This window comes from Mirounga angustirostris, unplaced genomic scaffold, assembly GCF_029215605.1.
Source record: "Mirounga angustirostris isolate CCGP_5_RB_7025 unplaced genomic scaffold, mMirAng1.0.hap1 SCAF_6, whole genome shotgun sequence".
Lineage (NCBI taxonomy): Eukaryota > Metazoa > Chordata > Mammalia > Carnivora > Phocidae > Mirounga > Mirounga angustirostris.
In genome coordinates, this window is record NW_026991714.1 from 47,912,265 (window position 1) to 47,932,647 (window position 20,383).

Below are 20,383 nucleotides of genomic sequence, written 5' to 3' on the forward strand. Positions count from 1 at the left end.
TGTAGGATTGAACTGGAGCGTTTACATAAGTCAAACAACAATATTACTATTAAATTTTAAAATTTTATTAATATTAAGAAAAAGAACACATTAGTACAGTACAAGATTTAAATTAACACATTGATACAGTTAATGAAGTTAGCACATTAATATAGTGTTAACACATTAATACAGTTCAAGATTTAAGAGATATACATTTAATTACCCTACATCTCTCTACCTTCAGCTACCTGGTTCTCTTCCTTAGAGGCAAGCAACATTCCCAGTTTAAATAACACTTTTAATATTTTTATTTAAAGGGCTTCTTTAGTATGCATGAATAATTAAAGTTGACAGCATGGCTTCTAGAGTCAGGCATTTCAGATTTTCATTTATTTAACAGTTATTGAGCACCTACCAGGAACTTTCTTGGCACTGGGAATATGTTAGTGAACAAATGAAACTCCCTGCCTTTGTGGAGATTACATTGTAGTGGGTAGAGACAGGCACTGAACATTCATTTATTTACTACTTCATGTGGTGATGAGTTCTAGGAGAAAAATAAAGCTGGGAAAAAGAACAGACCATAGGTGAGGTGCTGTTTATGATAGGATTCAGAGAAAGCCTCTGGCTGGTAGGGTGACATTTCAGCAGAGAATTGAATGATCTGAAGGAATGAACTTAGAGCTTTCAGGAGAAAAGTATTCCAGGGAGAGGACCATCAACGACAAAGTTTTGGAGAACATTTTCAAGGCAGAGGTATCCTGGAGTCGTAGAGGAGGACTGGCTAGAGAGGACTGACCTGGTGGGAGAATGCTGGGAGATAATCTGTAGAAGGAGAAAGAAGGTAAAAGTTTCATGTGGGATGAAGGAGACTGCTGAGGGCCAGTTTATAGAAGGCTTGCATACCATCATAAGGAATTAGGACTTTATTCTGAGTAGGATGGGAATCTTGGGCCAAGGGATTATATTTAAAAGATTCAGTCTGACTGCTTTGTGGAGAATACACTCTTGGGGACGAGGATGAAAGCAGAGAGACACATTATGAGTCTAAAATAGCCATAGAATATGTAGCACTGTACTAGATACAGTGGGTTTTATTAAATCTAGTTAGGTGTCATTTCTCTCTGGGATTTGACTTCCCAGAGAAGTCAAAGAAAGGGGTGTGAAGTAAAAGTGAATTCATAATAAGTATTTACATTTTTAAATGGTTACTTTAGGAATTATGATTAAACTCTGTAGTCATTTAAATTTGTATAGATCCCCTAAGTATCACTTGGATCTTGAAGAAATGTAAGATTCCCAAAAGAATCTTCAGTACCTTTTATAGTTATTTTATAGCATGCAATAATTTTTTTTTTCCTTAGGCCTTCCAAAAAAGGCTGAGTGGCAGAGTTTTGACAAATTAAATATTGGGTGCTATTTTTTCCTCTCTACTTTTACTAGGTGACATTTCAAATTTGAAACTGCTTTGGTTTATCCAGCATGTATCAATATGCTAAAAAATATCTAAAGGTCAGAATTTTTAGACTTTAAGCAAGCAGGTTGCTAGTGATGAAAACAAATGGAATATAAAAATGTCAACATGTAAAATTTAAACTTTTGAATGACTGAATAATATGTCCGAATTTGCTAGCAAATGTGCTATGTCTGATAGTGTGGAAAGGAGTTGCATCATAGGATATAAATCTGAAATTTGAGGATCTCAGAACTCTTAATATCTAACTGGGTCAACAGAGGCACTTTTTTTTTTTTTTAAGATTTTATTTATTTATATGAGAGAGAGAATGACATAGAGAGCATGAGAGTGGGGAGGGTCAGAGAGAGAGGCAGACTCCCTGCTGAGCAGGGAGCCCGACGTGGGACTCGATTCCGGGACTCCAGGATCATGACCTGAGCCGAAGGCAGTCGCTTAACCAACTGAGCCACCCAGGCGCCCGGCACTTTTTTTTTTAAATAGAAGCACTTTGAATAAGAAATGGGGCGCCTGGGTGGCTCAGTTGACTCTTGATCTCGGATCTTGGCTCATGTCGTGGCTCAGGTCATGATCTCAGGGTCCTGACCTTGAGCCCCACCTCCTCACTCGGTGTGGAGCCTGCTTGGGATTCGCTCTCACCCTCTCGCTTGCCCCTTCCTCATCCCCTTGCATGTGTACATGCGCACTCTTTTTTTTTTTTTTTAAAGATTTTATTTATTTATTTGACAGAGAGAGACACAGCGAGAGAGGGAACACAAGCATGGGGAGTGGGAGAGGGAGAAGCAGGCTTCCCAATGCAGGGCTCGATCCCAGGACCCTGAGATCATGACCTGAGCCCAACGAAGGCAGACGCTTAACGACTGAGCCACGCAGGCGCCCCTCTGCGCGCTCTTTCTTAGAAAAAAGAAATCGTGGATAAGGGAGGCATAAAAACCAGGCATGGTAAAGGTATAGGAAGTAGATAAGTAAAATGGTCACTCTGAAGCATACTTAAATATAATAGTGTTGAAGGAGAAGAGGAATAGAAAATGAAAGTTAAAGGGAAAGCCTAGCATATTGAGAGTTTAGGAAAACTTTTAAATAAGGAATTGCTGGATGCGGTCAAGTTTAGAGAGTGTGTTAAAATGACTTAACATATGAAAAGAACTCTGAGAATGAATACTAAAGCTATCTTGTACATCTTATGCATAACTACATAATTGTAGTTATATCCTGGAAGGGCGTTGATAATATTACTCTTGATTTCTTTTAATTTGCTCAGCTTGTCTGGAGTTCCTAAAATATGAAAACAAAATATATACCTCTGTTTGGTTCATGGAATCATAAGAGTTTTGAGCTGAAAATAACCTTAGAGTGATCTCTTACCCCTGCCCCTTAGTTTTACAGGTTGGAGAAGTAGACACACAGTGGTAAATTTTCATATCCAGTTATGATGAAGGAAAGATTAGAATTTAGGTCTTCTGACGTCCAGTTCAGTGCTCTTCCACAATGTTTTGCCTTATGTTTGTTTTGAGTTACAGTTTTCTGACCATTTCAGTTGTATGTTGTTAACAAAGACAGGAATTTTGTTGTTGTTGTTAAATTGCTAAGAAGGTAACAGTCTTGTGATTATCCTCCAAGCGAAAATTGACCTGTAATTTGTAGAATACATTATCTAAACTTTCAGTCTTAATTACCAGCTTTAGAATTGTTTATTGCTTCCTTATATATTTTGATCTGAATTAGTATTTTGCATAGTTAAATTTATTTAGAAGAGTTAAGTGTGCAAAGTATAAGTGGAAATTTCTCTGTTAAAAGCTTCTAGAACCTTACTGATTTTATTTTTATTTATTTTTTAAAGCTTTTATTTATTTGAGAAAGAAAGCACGAGTGCACATGGGTAGGGGGAAGAGCAGAGGGAGAAGTAGGCTCCCCGCTGAGCAAGGAGCCTGATAATGCATGATGTTGCATGATGCATGGCTCGATCCCAGGACCCTGGAATCAGGACCTGAGCAGAAGGCAGAAGCTTAACCAACTGTGCCACCCAGGCGCCCCTGAACTTTACTAATTTTAGTAAGAAGGACCAGTTTGGCTTTATAGGATATCTGATTTCTGGAATATTTTAGGGTATTCATTGCTTTTTTTTTTTTTTGAGGTACAAATAACTAAGTAGATCATTATGGTTTTGCTGGTAAAAGTCTTTGGGATACTTGATTTTAACATACAGCTAAGGATGTTTTTGGTACTATTTTAATTTGCTTAATAGTTTAAATAGAGAAAGTATTACAACTTTCTTTTAAATTTTTACAACTATTAAATTTTAAGTAACTTTATCCTTAAAATCTTGTTGATATGATTATTTAGCAAGCCACATTTTTACAGATTTGTAGAAACAAGTTTTATTAATTCCCAATAAAATATTTAGTTTCCAAAGCTTTGAGGTAATGAAGCTGTTGAGAATCAATAAATTTTGATGCAGTAAATTTTCTTGTAAAAGCATACTTAAGAGGACTGTAAATGTAATATATATCCTGTGTATCTTTTTGTTTTGTAAGTTTTATCTCAATTCTGAATATAGTGTAGTTGTTAAACAAATATATATATTTTTGTGGATGTGTATTAAATCCTTGAATCTAGCTAAGTCAGTTCCCCTGTTTGTAAAATGGGAATAATACTATCACTTATGTCACAGCATTTTAAAGGTTTAATGAGATAATGTGTGTTAAGAATGTAGACTTGGGCGCCTGGGTGGCTCAGATGGTTAAGCGTCTGCCTTCGGCTCAGGTCATGATCCCAGGGTCCTGGGATCGAGTCCCGCATCGGGCTCCCTGCTCCTTGGGAGCCTGCTTCTCCCTCTGCTTCTCTCTCTCTCTGTCTCTGTCTCTCATGAATAAATAAATAAAATCTTAAAAAAAAAAAAAAAAAAGAATGTAGACTTTTTCTTCTCCTAGAAAACACCAAACTGCGGATGATGCTGGTGCTGTGGGGGAGCCCAGAGACCTGGGGTGGGTGTGGGGGGCTGCAGTGGGAGGCCGAGGTAGCGGCATCCAGGGCGGAGTTTTGGCTGTGGGTGGGGGGGCTGCCGAGGCCAAGCTGAGGTCAAGGAGTGGATCCCGGTCACCAATCTGGGCCACCTGGTCAAGGACATGAAAATCACGTCCCTGGAGATCTCTTCTCCCAGCCCATTGGGGAATCTTTCCTGGGCGCGTCCCTCAAGGATGAGATTTTGAGGATGATGCCTGTGCGAAAACAGACCCATGCTGCCCTGCGGACCAGGTTCTAGGCATTTGTTGCCATCGGAGAGTACAGTGGACGTGTCGGTCTGGGTGTTAAGTGCTCCAAGGAGGTAGCCACTGCCATCCATGGAGCCATCCTCCTGGCCAAGCTCTCCATTGTCCCTGTGCTGTGAAACTACTAGGGGAACAAGATCAGCAAGTCCCACACTGTCCCTCACAAGGTGACCAGCCTCTGTGGCTCTGTGCTGGTGCGCCTCATCCCTGCCTCCTGTGCCCAAGAAGCTCCTGATGATGGCCGGTGTGGAAATTGCTACACCTTGGCCAGGGGCTGCACTGTCACCCTGGGCAACTTTGCCAAGGCCACTTTGGATGCCATTTCCAAGACCTACAGCTGTCTCAACCCCCCCCCCTTCCCCTGACCTCTGGAAAGAGACTGTGTTCACCAAGTTTCCTTATCAGTGATTTACTGACCGTCTGGTAAAGACCTACACCAGAGTATCCAGCTGTGGCCAACACATAGTTTTATATAAGAAAAATAAAGTGAGTTAAAGCCTGGGAGCGGGGGGGAATGTAGACTTTCTGAGTTCATATCCCAATTCTACCGCTTATTTAGTTGTATGACCTTGTAAAAGTTATGTAGCCCTTCCTAGCTTCCTTTGTTCAGTCCTCTTGAGTCTTCCATAAAGGAAGCCTATGTTTACAATGGAGTTATTTTTTTTTTTTAAGCCTGTTTCCTGCTCAGAGATGTGGGGATCCAGAGGCCTGTTTTCATTTTGCATTGTCTCTTTTTAGTTCCACTGCTCATACAGTTTTTGTGATAGGAGTTAGAGCATTTTCATACATATTTCGTCTGCTCATGGAAGTGATGTGGTAGTGGGAGAAGGGAAGGAAAGAAGCTGATGATACAGAAGAGGAGGAGAATTGCTGAGCTGGTGGTAGGGACTGGAGCTTGTACAGGAGGGAGGGGATTAGATAGAGAAAAGAATAGATAGTAGTTCATTTATCATAACAAGAAGGAAGGCAGAGCATATGGATGTAGATAGATGCTGATACTGTGGGTGGACGCAATGATAATTCCTGGAAATCCTCTTCTGACTGCTTTAATTTTCTAAGCAAGTCATCAGCTGAGAGTGAGAAAGGGCATGGAAGAGGATATTAGAAGTTTGAGAAGAGAGGAGAGAGCATGTAAGTGTTTAGAAAAGTGGGAGAGTGAATGGGCTAGGGAAATAGATTATGATTACCAGGCAGAACTCGGGGCTCAGTTGAGGTTAAAGGTCATGAATTAAAAGTGAGGCCAGTCAGCTTGTTTGTGTGCTTTTTTTGCTCCTTTAGTAGTAGGAGAACAGACAGAGAATTGAATTTAAGCAGCATTGTGGTTTTGCAAAGTGAGTATGTCCCAAATGAGAGAGGAGTGAATGATCATAATGATGCATCATGGAATTTGGGTAAGGAGAGAAGAGAGTACTTCTGGGGGGCGAGGGAGAGTGAAAAGATAGTTGGGTCAGTAGATTTGAGGTTCTGCTGGGATCAAATGATGGCAGGAGTTCATGTACGAGAAGGAATGAGCTAGTAGGATAGAAGATGTATTCAAAAGTGGTTGCATGAAATTGAAATTGTTGAGAAGGGTGCATTGCAGTGTGTGGCTAAGGTAGGGTTACATTTAGTTCTTTGATCTTCAAGCAACTCTATGATGTAAATAGTGTAAGCATCATTATTCATGTTTTATAGATGAAAAAACTGAAGCTCAGAGAGGTTGGACAGTTGCCCCAAGGTCGCAAAGCTAGGTAGGACTCATAGTCTATTACTCTGATTCTCAGTATGCACTCCTCTACCATACTGTATCAATTTTCTGAAAGTTAGTGACTTATTACTTTCCCTTTGAAACTGTAGGGCAACCTCAAATCAGGACTTTTAATAAATGTACATGAACAGAATTATTTTGTTCAGAAATCTTCAGAGTAACTTTGGGGTAAGGGTGATGTTAAAGGGTTCATTGCTTCTGTTATTATCTAACTGATCTTACTGAAAACACACACACACACACCCATACATTGAAGGCTTAAATATGACAGTTTTGTTTAAACTCCCTTTTGTAAGGAGACTTAAGGTGGGTGGGGGACAGGACAAGTAGGAATGTACTATTCTTTCAGCAGCATGCCTGGACAGACAGCTGTGCTGTCAAATGCGTCTGCCCAAATCCATGTGCATTCTTTATGGTGGCAATTTGCATTATTGCAAGTCTCTTGGAAAGGATAGTTGGCTATTGGATAACATCCATTTGGGATCTGATTGTCTTCTCTCCCCCAGTAAGATTGTAATTATGCTTTTTCTTTTTTTAAGATTTTATTTATTTATTCATAAGAGACAGAGAGAGAGAGAGAGACAGAGGGAGAAGCAGGCTCCCCGCTGAGTAGGGAGCCCGATGCGGGACTCGATCCCAGGACCCTGGGATCATGACCTGAGCCGAAGGCAGACGCTTAACCATCTGAGCTACTCACGCACCCAATTTTGCTTTTTCTTTGTGTTTTTTAATCATTTAGCTTTGTGTTTGGGGGTAGACTTTGAAGAGTTCTTTAAATGGGAAGGAAGAATGAAGGAATTGTAATTAAATATAATATGAACTTATATTTACCATTTTTAATGTTTGCCAGAGTATAAAAATAGGATGCCTAAATTTCAGATTTTTTTTAAAAGTTGTTTTAATTATAGTAAAATACACATGACATCAAACTCATCATCTTCTCAGATAATGTTTTAATATACTTTAGATTATATTTTGTTCATATAATACTCTATTTAAAATAGGCGTAGTTTCCTGTGGCTGATCCTTAAATGCACTTCGGCCAGAGGAACGAACTCCCCTTTCCTAGCTGTTACCACTCTTCTATCTCCTTCCTTCTACTGGTACTAAAACCTTTTACCTCACTAGAATGGAGTCTCATGAGAGCACAGGAGGGTAGAGAAGTGGTAAACCTTGGCAGCTGATGCTCCCTCCTACAATATCTGTGAAATGCGGCTTGTTTCTGCTCCTTTCTTCCTTTGCTCTGGAGCCTTCGTGCCAGCTCCTTGGAGAGAATGTATAAGAAAACCTGAGTCTGAGTGATACAGCTCTGATCTGTTCCTTAAGAGCTTTCATTTCTTACCATCCTAAGGATGACATCTAAACTACTAGCAGAGCATCATCCAAGGCTTTCATGATCTGGTACCTGCATCGTCTCATACATGCTCTCTAGCTTCCAGCCGTACTATAATACAGGCAGTTCCCTCAGTATGGTCTGTGCCTGGCACATAGATAGTCCAGAAATATTTCTGGAGAGAATGAATATCTGTCTCTCCCTCTCTATCCCTGCCTGTGTGTCTATCTATCTATCTCTGTATCTTGAAGTTGTACTCTTTTACATGCTAACTTTTATTCCATGGCTAACTCTTTAAGACTCAGGCCAAGAATCCTGTATCAAGAGGCCTTCTCTGCTTTTGTCTGTACTAGTAAGCACTCTTGCTCTACGATATCAAGACATTCAGGCCACATCTCTGTATATGATAGCTGATGGACTTCTTTGTTTCTCTTACTAGTATATGAGATGCTTGAGGGCCAGGGACCATGTGTTACTTACCTTAGTACCCCATAGCTCTTGGCCTATTCTTCATAGGCATCTTCTATTATTAAAAGCCTTTAAGTTAGCTGTTGCTCTTGTTTCCTGATGTTTACATTATGTAATGTTATATATTCAGTATTCCTGCACTTTTTATTTCATTTCTTTGCTTTCCTAAGTGAAAATTACATGGATACTTGTGAAATAATAAATATTTTAATGAGTATATATCATACATCATAATTAGTACAATCTTATTGTGGGATTGGGATGTTGGGTAGGAAAATTAGAATTTCTGTTTACATTATGTAATGTTATATATTCAGTATTCCTGCACTTTTTATTTCATTTCTTTGCTTTCCTAAGTGAAAATTACATGGATACTTGTGAAATAATAAATATTTTAATGAGTATATATCATACATCATAATTAGTACAATCTTATTGTGGGATTGGGATGTTGGGTAGGAAAATTAGAATTTCACACTTCATTTCCTGTAGAGGAATTATCTGAGCGCTTTAAGAAGCTGGACAAGATTATATAAGCTTTACCCTTCTAGATCAGTACATTTGGGTTTGCATATTTTATTTTTTATTTATTTTTTAAATATATTTTTTCATCTTTTTTTATTAACATATAATGTATTATTTGTTTCAGGGGTACAGGTCTGTGATTCATCAGTCTTACACAACATACAGCGCTCACCACAACACATACCCTCCCAATGTCCATCACCCAGCCACCCCTCCAGCAACCCTCAGTTTGTTTCCTAAGATTAAGAGTCTCTTACGATTTGTCTCCCTGCCTGGTTTTGTCTTGTTTTATTTTTTCCTCTCTTCCCCTATGCTCCTCTGCCTTGTTTCTTAAATTCTGTATATCAGTGAGATCATATGATAATTGTCTTTCTCTGATTGACTTAGTTTGTTTAGCATAATACCCTCTAATTCTATCCATGTCGTTGCAAATGGCAGTATTTCATTTTTTTTTTTTTTGGTGGCTGCATAGTATTCCATTTGTGCGTGTGTGTGTGTGTGTGTGTGTGTGTATGGCACATCATCTTTATCCATTCATCTGTCGATGGACATCTGGGCTTTTTTCATAGTTTGGCTATTGTGGACATTGCTGCTATAAACATTGGGGTGCAGGTGCCCCTTCGGATCACTACATTTGTATCTTTGGGGTAAATACCCAGTAGTGCAATTGCTGGGTCGTAGGGTAGCTCTGTTTTTAACATCTTGAGGAACGTCCATACTGTTTTCCAGAGTGGCTGCACCAGCTTGCATTCCCACCAGCAGTGTAAGAGGGTTCCCCTTTCTCTGCATCCTCACCAACATCTATCATTTCCTGACTTGTTCATTTTAGCCATTCTGACTGGTGTGAGGTGGTATCTCATTGTGGTTTTGATTTGTATTTCCCTGATGCCGAGTGACGTGCACTTTTTCATGTGTCTGTTGGCCATTTGGATGTCTTCTTTGCAAAAATGTCTGTTCATACCTTCTGCCCATTTCTTGATTAGATTAATTTGTTCTTTGGGTGTTGAGTTTGGTAAGTTCTTTATAGATTTTAGTTACTAGCCTTTTATCTGATATGTCATTTGCAAATATCTTCTCCCATTCTGTCGGTTGTCTTTGGTTTTGTTGACTGTTTCCTTTCCCCTGCAAAAGCTTTTTATTTTGATGAAGTGAGTTTGCGCATTTTATTTTATTTTATTTTAAAGATTTTATTTATTTTTTGACAGAGACACAGTGAGAGAGGGAACACAAGCAGGGGGAGTGGGAGAGGGAGAAGCAGGCTTCCCGCTGAGCAGGGAGCCCGATGTGGGGCTTGATCCCCTGGGATCATGACCTGAGCCGAAGGCAGACGCTTAACCATCTGAGCCACCCAGGCGCCCCCTCTTTGCGCATTTTAAATTGGTGACTTGTTAAATTGTTCCTGCTTAAGATGTAACTACTGTTAATGCATTTCTGTTTCCTATTTTCCACTCTCTCTTATCACTATTGCTTTTCTTTCTTACACTCTTTAAAGATTTATTATTTTAGAGAGAGACAGAGAAAGTGAGAGTGCAAGTCGGTGGGGGGGAGTGGGAGAGGGAGAGAGAATCTTGGCAGACTCTGCGCTGAGCACAGAGCCTGAGGTAGGGCTCGATCCCTGAGATCATGACCTGAACTGAAACCAAGAGTTGGGCACTTAACCAACTGAGCCACCCAGGTGGCCTTTTTCTTTCTTACTCTTGATGTCAAAAGTTGTGTCATTTGTGTATTCCTTAGAGTTAACGACTTAGCAGGTGACTCATTATTTGTTTATATGAGAAGGCTTTCTTGTAGATGTTCTTCCTTTTTAGAGTCCAGAATCTTAATCATTTTACCATAAGTTTTACTCTCTCTGTTCCTAATTTTAGTGTGAAATCATTTAGGTGAAATAATAGTCAAAGAAACTGTAGGCATACTAAATATGTCTTGGATTTTTTTGGCATGAAGCTAAGTACAATAGAGATTTATTATATAAACAGCAATTGTGTGAAATCCCAAATTTATTTAGATGTATTTAAATAATTTTTTAAAATTAAAATTAGCATGTGGTATTGAAGACATTTCTAATAACTTTTTTCCCTGGTGTAGGCCCACTTTTCTCTGCCAGAGCTACCTGCCTACAGCAGGTAAGCTTTTATGGGATTTACTCTTTTAAAACATTTTTTATTGTTTAAAAAATATATATAACATAAAATTCACCATTTTAATCATTTTTAAGTATGCAATTCAGTGGCATTAAATACATTCACAATGTAATGCAACCATTACCACTATCGATTTACAAACCTTTTCAAACAACCCAAACAAAATGTCTCCCCATTCCTCTCTCCTTGTAGTCCCTGGGAACCTCCAGTCTACTTTCTGTGTCTAAGAATTTGCCTATTCTAGATATTTCACATAAATGTATTTAGTTTATTTCACTGGCACAGTTTTCAGGGTTCAATGTTACAGTGTGTACCAGAACTTTGTTCTTTTTTTTTTTTTTAATTATCTTTTTTTTTTTTTAAGATTTTATTTATTTATTTGACAGAGAGAGAGATAGCAAGAGCAGGAACACAAGCAGGGGGAGTGGGAGAGGGAGAAGCAGGCTTCCCGCCGAGCAGGGAGCCCGATGTGGGACTCGATCCCAGGACCCTGGGATCATGACCTGAGCCGAAGGCAGACGCTTAACGACTGAGCCACCCAGGTGCCCAATGTTCTTTTTTTTTTTTAAAGTTTTATTTTTTTTTAAGGTTTTATTTATTAGAGAGAGAGAGAGCAAGAGAGTAGGGACAAGCAGACTCCTCTCTGAGCAGGGAGCCTGATGCCGGCTCAAGCCCAGGACCCCAGGATCGTGACCTGAGCCAAAGACAGACGCATAACTGACTGAGCCACCCAGGCGTCCCTAAAGTTTTATTTTAAGTACTCTCTATACCCAGTGTGGTGCTCCACTCAAAACCCTGAGAATCAAGCATCACGTGCTCTTCTGACTGAGCCAGTCAGGTGCCCCAGAACTTCATTCCTCTTTATGGCTGAATAATATTCTATTTTATGTATATACAGCAGTTTATTCATTTCTTGGTGGATACTTTGGTGGTTTCCACTTTTTGACTGTTGGGAGTAGTGCTGCAGTGAACATTAGCATGTAAGCTTCTGTTTGAATCCCTATTCTGGGTTCTTTTGAGTATATACCTGGGAGTGGAATTGTTGGTTCATTTGATAATTCTCTGTTTAGTTTTTTGAGAAACCACCAAACTTTTCCACAAGGACTGTACCATTTTACATACCTACCTGCCATGCCCTGGGACTCTTTTTTTTTTTTTTTTTTTTTAAGATTTTATTTATTTATTCATAAGAGAGAGAGAGAGGCAGAGGGAGAAGCAGGTTACCCGCTAAGCAGGGATCCCGATGCGGGACTCGATCCCAGGACCCTGGGATCATGACCTGAGCTGAAGGCAGACGCTTAACCATCTGAGCCACCCAGGCACCCTGTCCTGGGACTCTTAAGAGGGAATTCGACCTACAACATCTTTAACTAGTTAGGTATACCTTGGATGTGTCTCTTAACCTATCTTTGTATTTCTGTTATCTCATTGTTAAAACTGGAGCTTGAATTAGATAATCAAAAAAGTGTCTCCTATCTCTGCAATTCTGTGATACTACAAGGAATTGCCATGATTTGCAGTTCTTTAGTCCTCTCCCCTTTTTTTAACAAGCAATTTGTATAGTGGGAGGCAGAACCTTTAAATGCCTGGTGATACAAGTGTATTCAAATCTCCAAATACTTTTAAATTTTTATTTATTTATTTATTTTTAAAAAAGATTTTATTTATTTATTTGACAGAGGCACAGTGAGAGAGGGAACACAAGCGGGGGGCGGGGTCGAAGAGGGAGAAGCAGGCTTCCCACGGAGCAGGGAGCCCGATGGAGGGCTCGATCCCAGGACCCTGGGATCATGACCTGAGCCGAAGGCAGATGCTTAACGAGTGAGGCACCCAGGTGCCCCTACTTTTAAATTTTTATTCTGTTATGTATGAGCCAATTTACAAATGTTAGTTTATTGAAGGCTTTTTTAGGTACATCTACATTGAAATATCATAAACTTTTATTAATTTGCACTCTATGGGTATAAAAACCATAATTAGGGTAAAAATTTATTATTTGCCGAATTTATGTCACAAAAAGTTTTGCTATCCACTATTCTACGTTAGTGATATATATATATAAATATGTATTTATATATAATTTATATGTAATTATGCTATATAATTTATATGTGTAAATACATATATTAGAGATATTACATAATTAGAATAGTATAATCAAATATTTAATTATAAGGTTTTTTTTTTTAAAGATTTTATTTATTTAATTGACAGAGCGTGAGAGGGAACACAAGCAGGGGGAGTGGGAGAGGGAGAAGCAGGCTTCCTGCCGAGCAGGGAGCCCGATGCGGGGCTTGATCCCAGGACCCTGGGATCATGACCTGAGCTGAAGTCAGTCACTTAACCAGTTGAGCCACCCAGGCGCCCCTATAAAGTTATTTTTAAGAGTGTAGCACCATTTGCATAAAGATAATTATCTCTAGATGCTTAAGAAAACTTGAAATAAAGGCGAAATGGAATCAAGGATAACTGCAAATTTAAAACCTGAAAGAAGAGTAGTTCTCATAATAAAAAATGGAAATTTTGAAACAGAAGTATATTTAGTTGACATGAGCAAGAACTTAAGTCAGTATAAGCTTGGTAGTACAGTTGTTGCTTTCAGTAGAATTTTGGCATGTTGGAACTTGAACCTTTCATTGCCAAAACTATTCCATTCTGTGTAATTATATGATGACGACATATAAGTAAGTATATTTTCATACCATCTGAATTACATACCAGAATATATTACAGGTACATTGAGTAGGGAGACCAGAAGTCTAGGATCTTGTGTTACAGGCATCCTATTAGAAAGGCCACAATGCCCCAGTAGGTCCTAATGGGTTACGGAAAAGAACTTTTTTTCTTTCTTTAAAGATTTACTTATTTGACAGAGACACAGCGAGAGAGGGAACACAAGCGGGGGGGGTGGGGGGGGGGGGAGAGGGAGAAGCAGGCTTCCCGCCGAGCAGGGAGCCTGATGGGGGCTAGATCCCAGGACCCTGGGATCATGACCTGAGCCGAAGGCAAACACTTAACGACTGAGCCACCCCCAATAAATTACATGAAGTAATTGCTATTAAATGAATTAATTGCTATTAAATTTAAGGTTCCTTATTCTGTTTATTTGGGTTTCAGTGAATTGTGCCTTTAGTCCCAGGACAGTCTACTTCCCAAGACCGACAGTCTCCCTGAGGATAACTAGTTAGAAGGGGATGGTATGTCATGACTATTCTTGGAACTTGACTTGGCTGTTAACTGTGCTTCTCTGGCAGGAGCCAGAAGGGTTGGGTTGGATCTCAGGGCATCTTTGGAATAATCAAGATGCTTAGTGTAGCAGCCCAGCTTGCAACCAGGGCTCAGTCGTCTTATAATGTTTTTGTTTGTTTGATTAGTTTTTACTCCTTACCGTGTTTTTAATCCTTTTCTTCTTGAACAGAAGCCTCCTTACTAGTCCATCTTTTCCCCTGGGCTAGGGTGTGAAATTAGCTTATTTTTTTCTGTTGGCATACTGACTCCTAAGCTTGAATCCTCAAAATCAGTTTTACTTCTAAAAAATGCTCACCTGCTTGTATTTTTCTTAGGAGAGGAAAATGTAACAACACAAAAAATTAAAACCAGCTGCTGTTAATAACAGCCTTATTACTTTTGTTTTCTTGAAAAGCATTTGACTCTCCCAGATACTTTCCTTTATCTGCCAAGTGGAATACTCTTAGAACTTTAAAAATTCTTTTATGCATATGATTATAAAGGAGTGATAATTGGTTTTGATTAATTTGTTATAACTTCTTTTGATTGTAGAGACTATGATAGGAATTTGTCTAGCCTGTGATCTCCTGTATTAATTTGCTTCATCATTCCCTTTCATCAGCATTTATGTGTTACTGCCTAGGGCATGAGCTCACATTCCCATTTATTGGACTTACAAGACAGTGGCATGCCAGACAGTAGTAAAACTTCCTAGGATATCTGTCTGCTAGGAGACTAAAATTAAGAGCTAGATGTTTATTCCTTAAAGACATCCATTTAAGGAGAGTAGTTCCTCCCCTTCTTACCCCACTCTTCAAATAGCTAATTTCTTTCTTTTAGGTAGCTTCACACTTGTCTGTTCTAATATTCTAAATACGTCACCAAATATTTATTAAGCTTCTACTATTGTGAAACAGTCTTAGGAGAAGTCTGGTCTCTGTCAGTTCCAAGGGACTGGTGATGGCTTTTCTTTTCTGAGATGGACAGGGGACAGAAGGCCAATTCACTGGGTCCAGGGAATAGGGTAAAGGAGTTAGCTGAACATCTTTCAGCCTGGACTAACATCCCGTCCTTCTTTATTTTCTGTCTCTGGCTTTGGCATCCTTAGCTTTCTTGCTGCTCTGGCCATGTGAGTTTTCTACTTTGCCAATCTGTGCCAAAAACAAAACCAAAACAAAACAATCCATCTCCTATCTTTTCTCCTCTTCCTGAGATAAAAAGTGCTCTAAGAAATTTCACAGGGAGTAACAAAAGGTAAAGACACTAAGAGGATGACAGGGGATAGTCTCTCTTTTATATATATATATTTTTTAAGATTTTATTTATTTATCTGGCAGAGACACAGAGAGAGAGGGAACACAAGCAGGGGGAGTGGGAGAGGGAGAAGCAGGCTTCCCACAGAGCAGGGAGCCTGATGCGGGGCTCGATCCTAGGACCCTGGGATCATGACCTGAGCTGAAGGCAGACGCCTAACGACTGAGCCACCCAGGCACCCCTCTCTTTTATATTTTTATATAAGCCTTCTTTCTCTTTTTTGCTTAGAATCAGTAGAAAAGTTGAGGGGTATGAAATTGTAGAAGGTTTAAAGACTACACTGTGGACTGAATGAAGTAATATTCTTCTATATATGTGTATATATATATATTAAAGTATTTCAGACTAATTTTAAAGGGTACATATAGATGTGGAAATTTCAGTGGGCAATATCAAAGAGGAACTATAGTAACTAGAAAGGCTTTGCATTTCATCTGTCTGTAAGTACAGCTGTAGGGTAAGCTGCTTTTTTTTTTTTTTAAAGCTTATTTATTTATTTGAGAGCGCGTGAGAGAGAGAGAGCACGAGCAGGGGGGAGGGCAGAGGCAGAGGGAGGAGCAGACTCCCTGCTGAGCAGGGAGCCCGATGCAGGACTCGATCCCAGGACCCTGGGATCATGACCTGAGCCGAAGTCAGACACTTACCCGAATGAGCCACCCAGGCGCCCTAGGGTAAGCTTCTTATTCCTGATCTAAGGTGAGGACGTAGGAGAAAGGGGCATCATATGTTGCCAGGACATGCAGGGGAGGGGGGCGGAATGTCAGAGGGAAACCAAGGAAGAGAACCTGATAGGGGTGAAGGAGGGAGGCTCTGTAGCTGCTTTTAGGTCATTATACATAGGTCCAGCATATAAAAAAATGAGAATTTTTTTCTTCACATAAAATTTGATATGAACACAAACACAATAAAAAGAGGAAACTGTAAAAAAAAAATGCTGGTTTGTCAGTACATTTGAAAATTTTTTTCTTGCAAATAACAATATCATGCTTCAGGGTTTTTTTTTGACAGGGCGTCATTGTAATTTATACTTTTAAAAAAACACTTATTTGTTTTGCTTGTATATAGTCCCATATTCAGTCAGTGTTCAAATGTCATTCTTTTTCAGTTTATTTGAATTACTATCCAGATAAGACCTATTTGTCACAGTGATATATTTAATAATTGATATAATTATTTAATATATCTAATAGAATCAATATGTATCTCAAATCTCTGATCTGTAGGTTCTCTGCCTTCATTTTTCCTTTTGCACAAAGGAAGGGGTTATTAGATCTCAAAAACCATTAAAGCCTTTTGCGGGGCGCCTGGGTGGCTCAGTCAGTTAAGTGTCTGCCTTCGGCTCAGGTCACATTCCCAGGACCCTGGGATCAAGCCTGCAGAGCCCACATCAGGTTCCCTGCTTTAGCAGGGAGGCCGCTTCTCCCTCTGCCCCTCCCTCTGCTCGTGTTCTCTCACAAAAATAAATAGAAAATCTTTAAAAAGCCATTAAAGCCTTTTGTAGCTTTAAAATTTGTTGTTCATTATCTATCAGCCATTTCCTAGAACATGCTTCCAAAATATTTCTTTAATGGTTTTGGAAGAAAGCATATGGAAATTTTTCTTAAACTGAAACTTTTCTTCTAATGTCCAGATGGGGCGTGTTATATCCATATTTTATACTACAAGTTTTCTCATAATATTCTGGGAGGACATTTGTCTGACCCTATTAATTTAGTATCTTTAGTGGAGATTTGCTTTTTAAAACAGAGCTAGCCCAGGGCGCCTGGGTGGCTCAGATGGTTGAGCGTCTGCCTTCAGCTCAGGTCATGATCTCAGGGTCCTGGGATCGAGTCCCGCATCGGGCTTCCTGTTCCTTGGGAGCCTGCTTCTCCCTCTGCCTCTCTCTCTCTGTCTCTGTCTCTCATGAATAAATAAATAAAATCTTTAAAAAAAAAACAAAAAAACAGAGCTAGCCCATATATATTCCTAGTAGGGATAGAATAAGCTTAATGGCATGATTTAAGGAACACCAGCAGTGTCTCTCTGCCTACTTGTTAATGATTAAAATTCTTTCTTTGGGGACATTTATTTTTGACTGCCTAACCTGTTTTTTAAAGATTTTAAAATTTTTATTTATTTGACAGAGAGGGAGACAGCAAGAGAGGGAACACAAGCAGGGGGAGTGGGAGAGGGAGAAGCAGGCTTCCCGTGGAGCAGGGAGCCCGATGCAGGGCTCAATCCCAGGACTTTGAGATCATGACCTGAGCCAAAGGCAGACGCTTAAAGACTGAGCCACTCAGGCACCCCTAACTGCCTAACCTATTAAGATATAAACATTACTATAGTGGCTGGCAGTGTGGGGAGGCTGGGGAGGTTGGGGGGGGGTGGAGGGATTCAGTATCATTATTCTATGTAAATGTTACTTGTGAAATTATCTTTAAATTTCATAGATTATCTTTAAATTCTAAGGCTCTAGAGCACAATTGTTCTGGAGACCTTGCTTGGAGGAGTAAACACCTTTAGATCTTTATTAAAATAAGTAGTAGAATCCACTCTCTTACTCCTATTACTACCCTTCAATCAAAGATAAATAGGAGCGCCTCAGTGGTTCAGTCTGTTGAGCATCTGATTCTTGATCTCAGCTCAGGTCTTGATCTCAAGATCATGAGTTCAAGGCCTGCATTGGAGCCTACTTAAATGAAAAAACAAACAAAATAACTTCAGCTCTTTAGATAGAAAAAGACTGACTTGGGGCAGTCTCTTTGTGCATTCATGTATGTGTGTATACAGAGTAGTAAGAGTATCTCAAGGGGTTAAGTTCTTGGAAGATAGAAGAGAGGTCAGGAAAGGAGGGTACCTACCTGTCAAGGCCTCCTACGTTACCATCTTCTCTAGGATAAATTAAGGAGTTACCTTATCTTGAAGTGTAGCATACACCAACTTTTAATTCTAGTCTGCCATTTGAAAATGATTACCTATTATTTATTTTGAGGTACATTAATTTGTTTTTTCACTTTGTCATGAATTCTTTTGAATTCTAACTCTGTGATCAGTTTTAGTGAGGAGAAAAGTATTTGTGGTTTCTGCTGGGATTTTTTTCTTGGGGAAATAACGTAGCAAGCAGTAAGGGACATTTGTGATCAGTGGTACTTAGGTTTGATGTTTTTATTCTTTTTTTAGAAATGAGAACATAAATTATGCAGGACTTTTCTGGGCGTATAAAAACATGAACATGAAAACCCATTCTTTGAAGTTTCGTGGAGCTCCTTATGGAATTGTATTTCTATTTCATAATTGAGTACATGTTGTACTTTATTTCATAAGTGTAAAATGAACTTATTCTAACCAAATCTCTCAGACATGAAGCTTCTTGAGTGTAGTGCCCATATCTTTCATCTCCCACAGTATCTAAGTAACTGTAGAACCCTATTGTAAGTGGGGTCCAAAATGTGGTATATAATTAAGTTAGTAAAATTGGGGCACCTGGGCGGCTCAGTCGTTAAGCGTCTGCCTTCGGCTCAGGTCATGGTCCCAGGGTCCTGGGATTGAGCCCCGTGTTGGGCTCCCTGCTCAGTGGGGAGCCTGCTTCTCCCTCTCTCTCTGCCTGCCGCTCCCCCTGCTTGTGCGCGCTCTCTCTCAAATAAATAAAATTAAAAAAAAAAAAAAGTAAAATTATCAATATGGTCAGTAGACATAGAGCCAGTCACCAATCATAGTATATCAGAACTATAGTCTCTTGAGCAAAGTAAGTTCAGAATTTTTTGACTGAATGAGCATTTCTGTTTGTATTAATAGGGATTATTAAGTCCCTACTTTCCATTTAATTCTTTGTTATTCTCAAGTACAACAGTGTTGGGGTTTATACTGTGTTTTTTTGTTTTTTAGAAAAAGGTAATTTTTAATGTTTGGTCTTTTTTTAATTTCTTTTTTAATTTTTATTTATTTAAAAAAAATTTTATTTGACACAGAGAGATACAGCGAGAGAGGGAACATAAGCAGGGGGAGTGGGAGAGAGAGAAGTAGGCTTCCCGCCAAACAGGGAGCCTGATGTGCGGCTCGATCCCAGGACCCAGGGATCATGACCTGAGCTGAAAGCAGACGCTTAATGACTGAGCCACCCAGGCGCCCCTTTAATGTTTGGTCTTAATGACTAAATCCATCTTTATTACCAGTCTTTTTGTGTGTGTGTGTGTGTGTGTGTGTGTTAGAATTAAAATAATATTCTTAAATAATTAAAAAAGAACCACTTTAGGTTATGTCCTATATTTGACCTTACCTGCTTATAGTTTTCATAATTGTTTGAATTCCTTTGGTTTTAACTTTTTTGTTTAAAAGATTTTATTTTGAGAGAGAGAGTGTGCGCGTGCATGCGTGCACCTAGAGGGAGGGGCAGGGAGAGCGAGAATTTCAAGCAGACTATGCTGAGAGGGGAACCCAGGGCTCAAGGCTCAGCCTCATGACACGACTGTGGGATCTTGACCTGAGCCAAAATCAAGAGTCCGATTCTTTTTTTTTTTTTTTTTAAGATTTTATTTATTTATTTGACAGAGAGAAACAGCATGAGAGGGGATAGGATCAGAGGGAGAAGCAGGCTCCCTGCTGAGCCGGGAGCCCGATGTGGGACTCGATCCCAGGACTTAACGACTGAGCCACCCAGGCGTCCCTAAAATAAGACATCATTTAAAAAATGTATCTAGGGGGTGCCTGAGTGCCTCAGTTGGTTAAGCAACTGCCTTCGGCTCAGGTCATGATCCCAGAGTCCTGGGATCGAGTCCCACATCGGGCTCCCCCTTCTCTGTGGGGAGCCTGCTTCTCCCTCTGCCTCTGCCTGTCACTCCCCCTGCTTGTGCTCACTCTCTCTCTCTCTGTGTCAAATAAATAAATAAAATCTTTTTTTTTTTTTTAAAGATTTTATTTATTCAT

General features: G+C 39.6%; 1 protein-coding gene and 1 pseudogene across 9 annotated transcripts in view; both read left to right on the plus strand.

Moving 5' to 3' along the window:
• The window catches only part of ABL2 (ABL proto-oncogene 2, non-receptor tyrosine kinase), a 112,902-nt gene that overhangs the window by 30,458 nt on the left and 62,061 nt on the right, over positions 1 to 20,383 (plus strand). The gene's annotated exons all lie outside the window — the stretch shown is intronic.
• LOC135364668 (small ribosomal subunit protein uS5-like) lies at positions 655 to 10,327 on the plus strand (annotated as a pseudogene).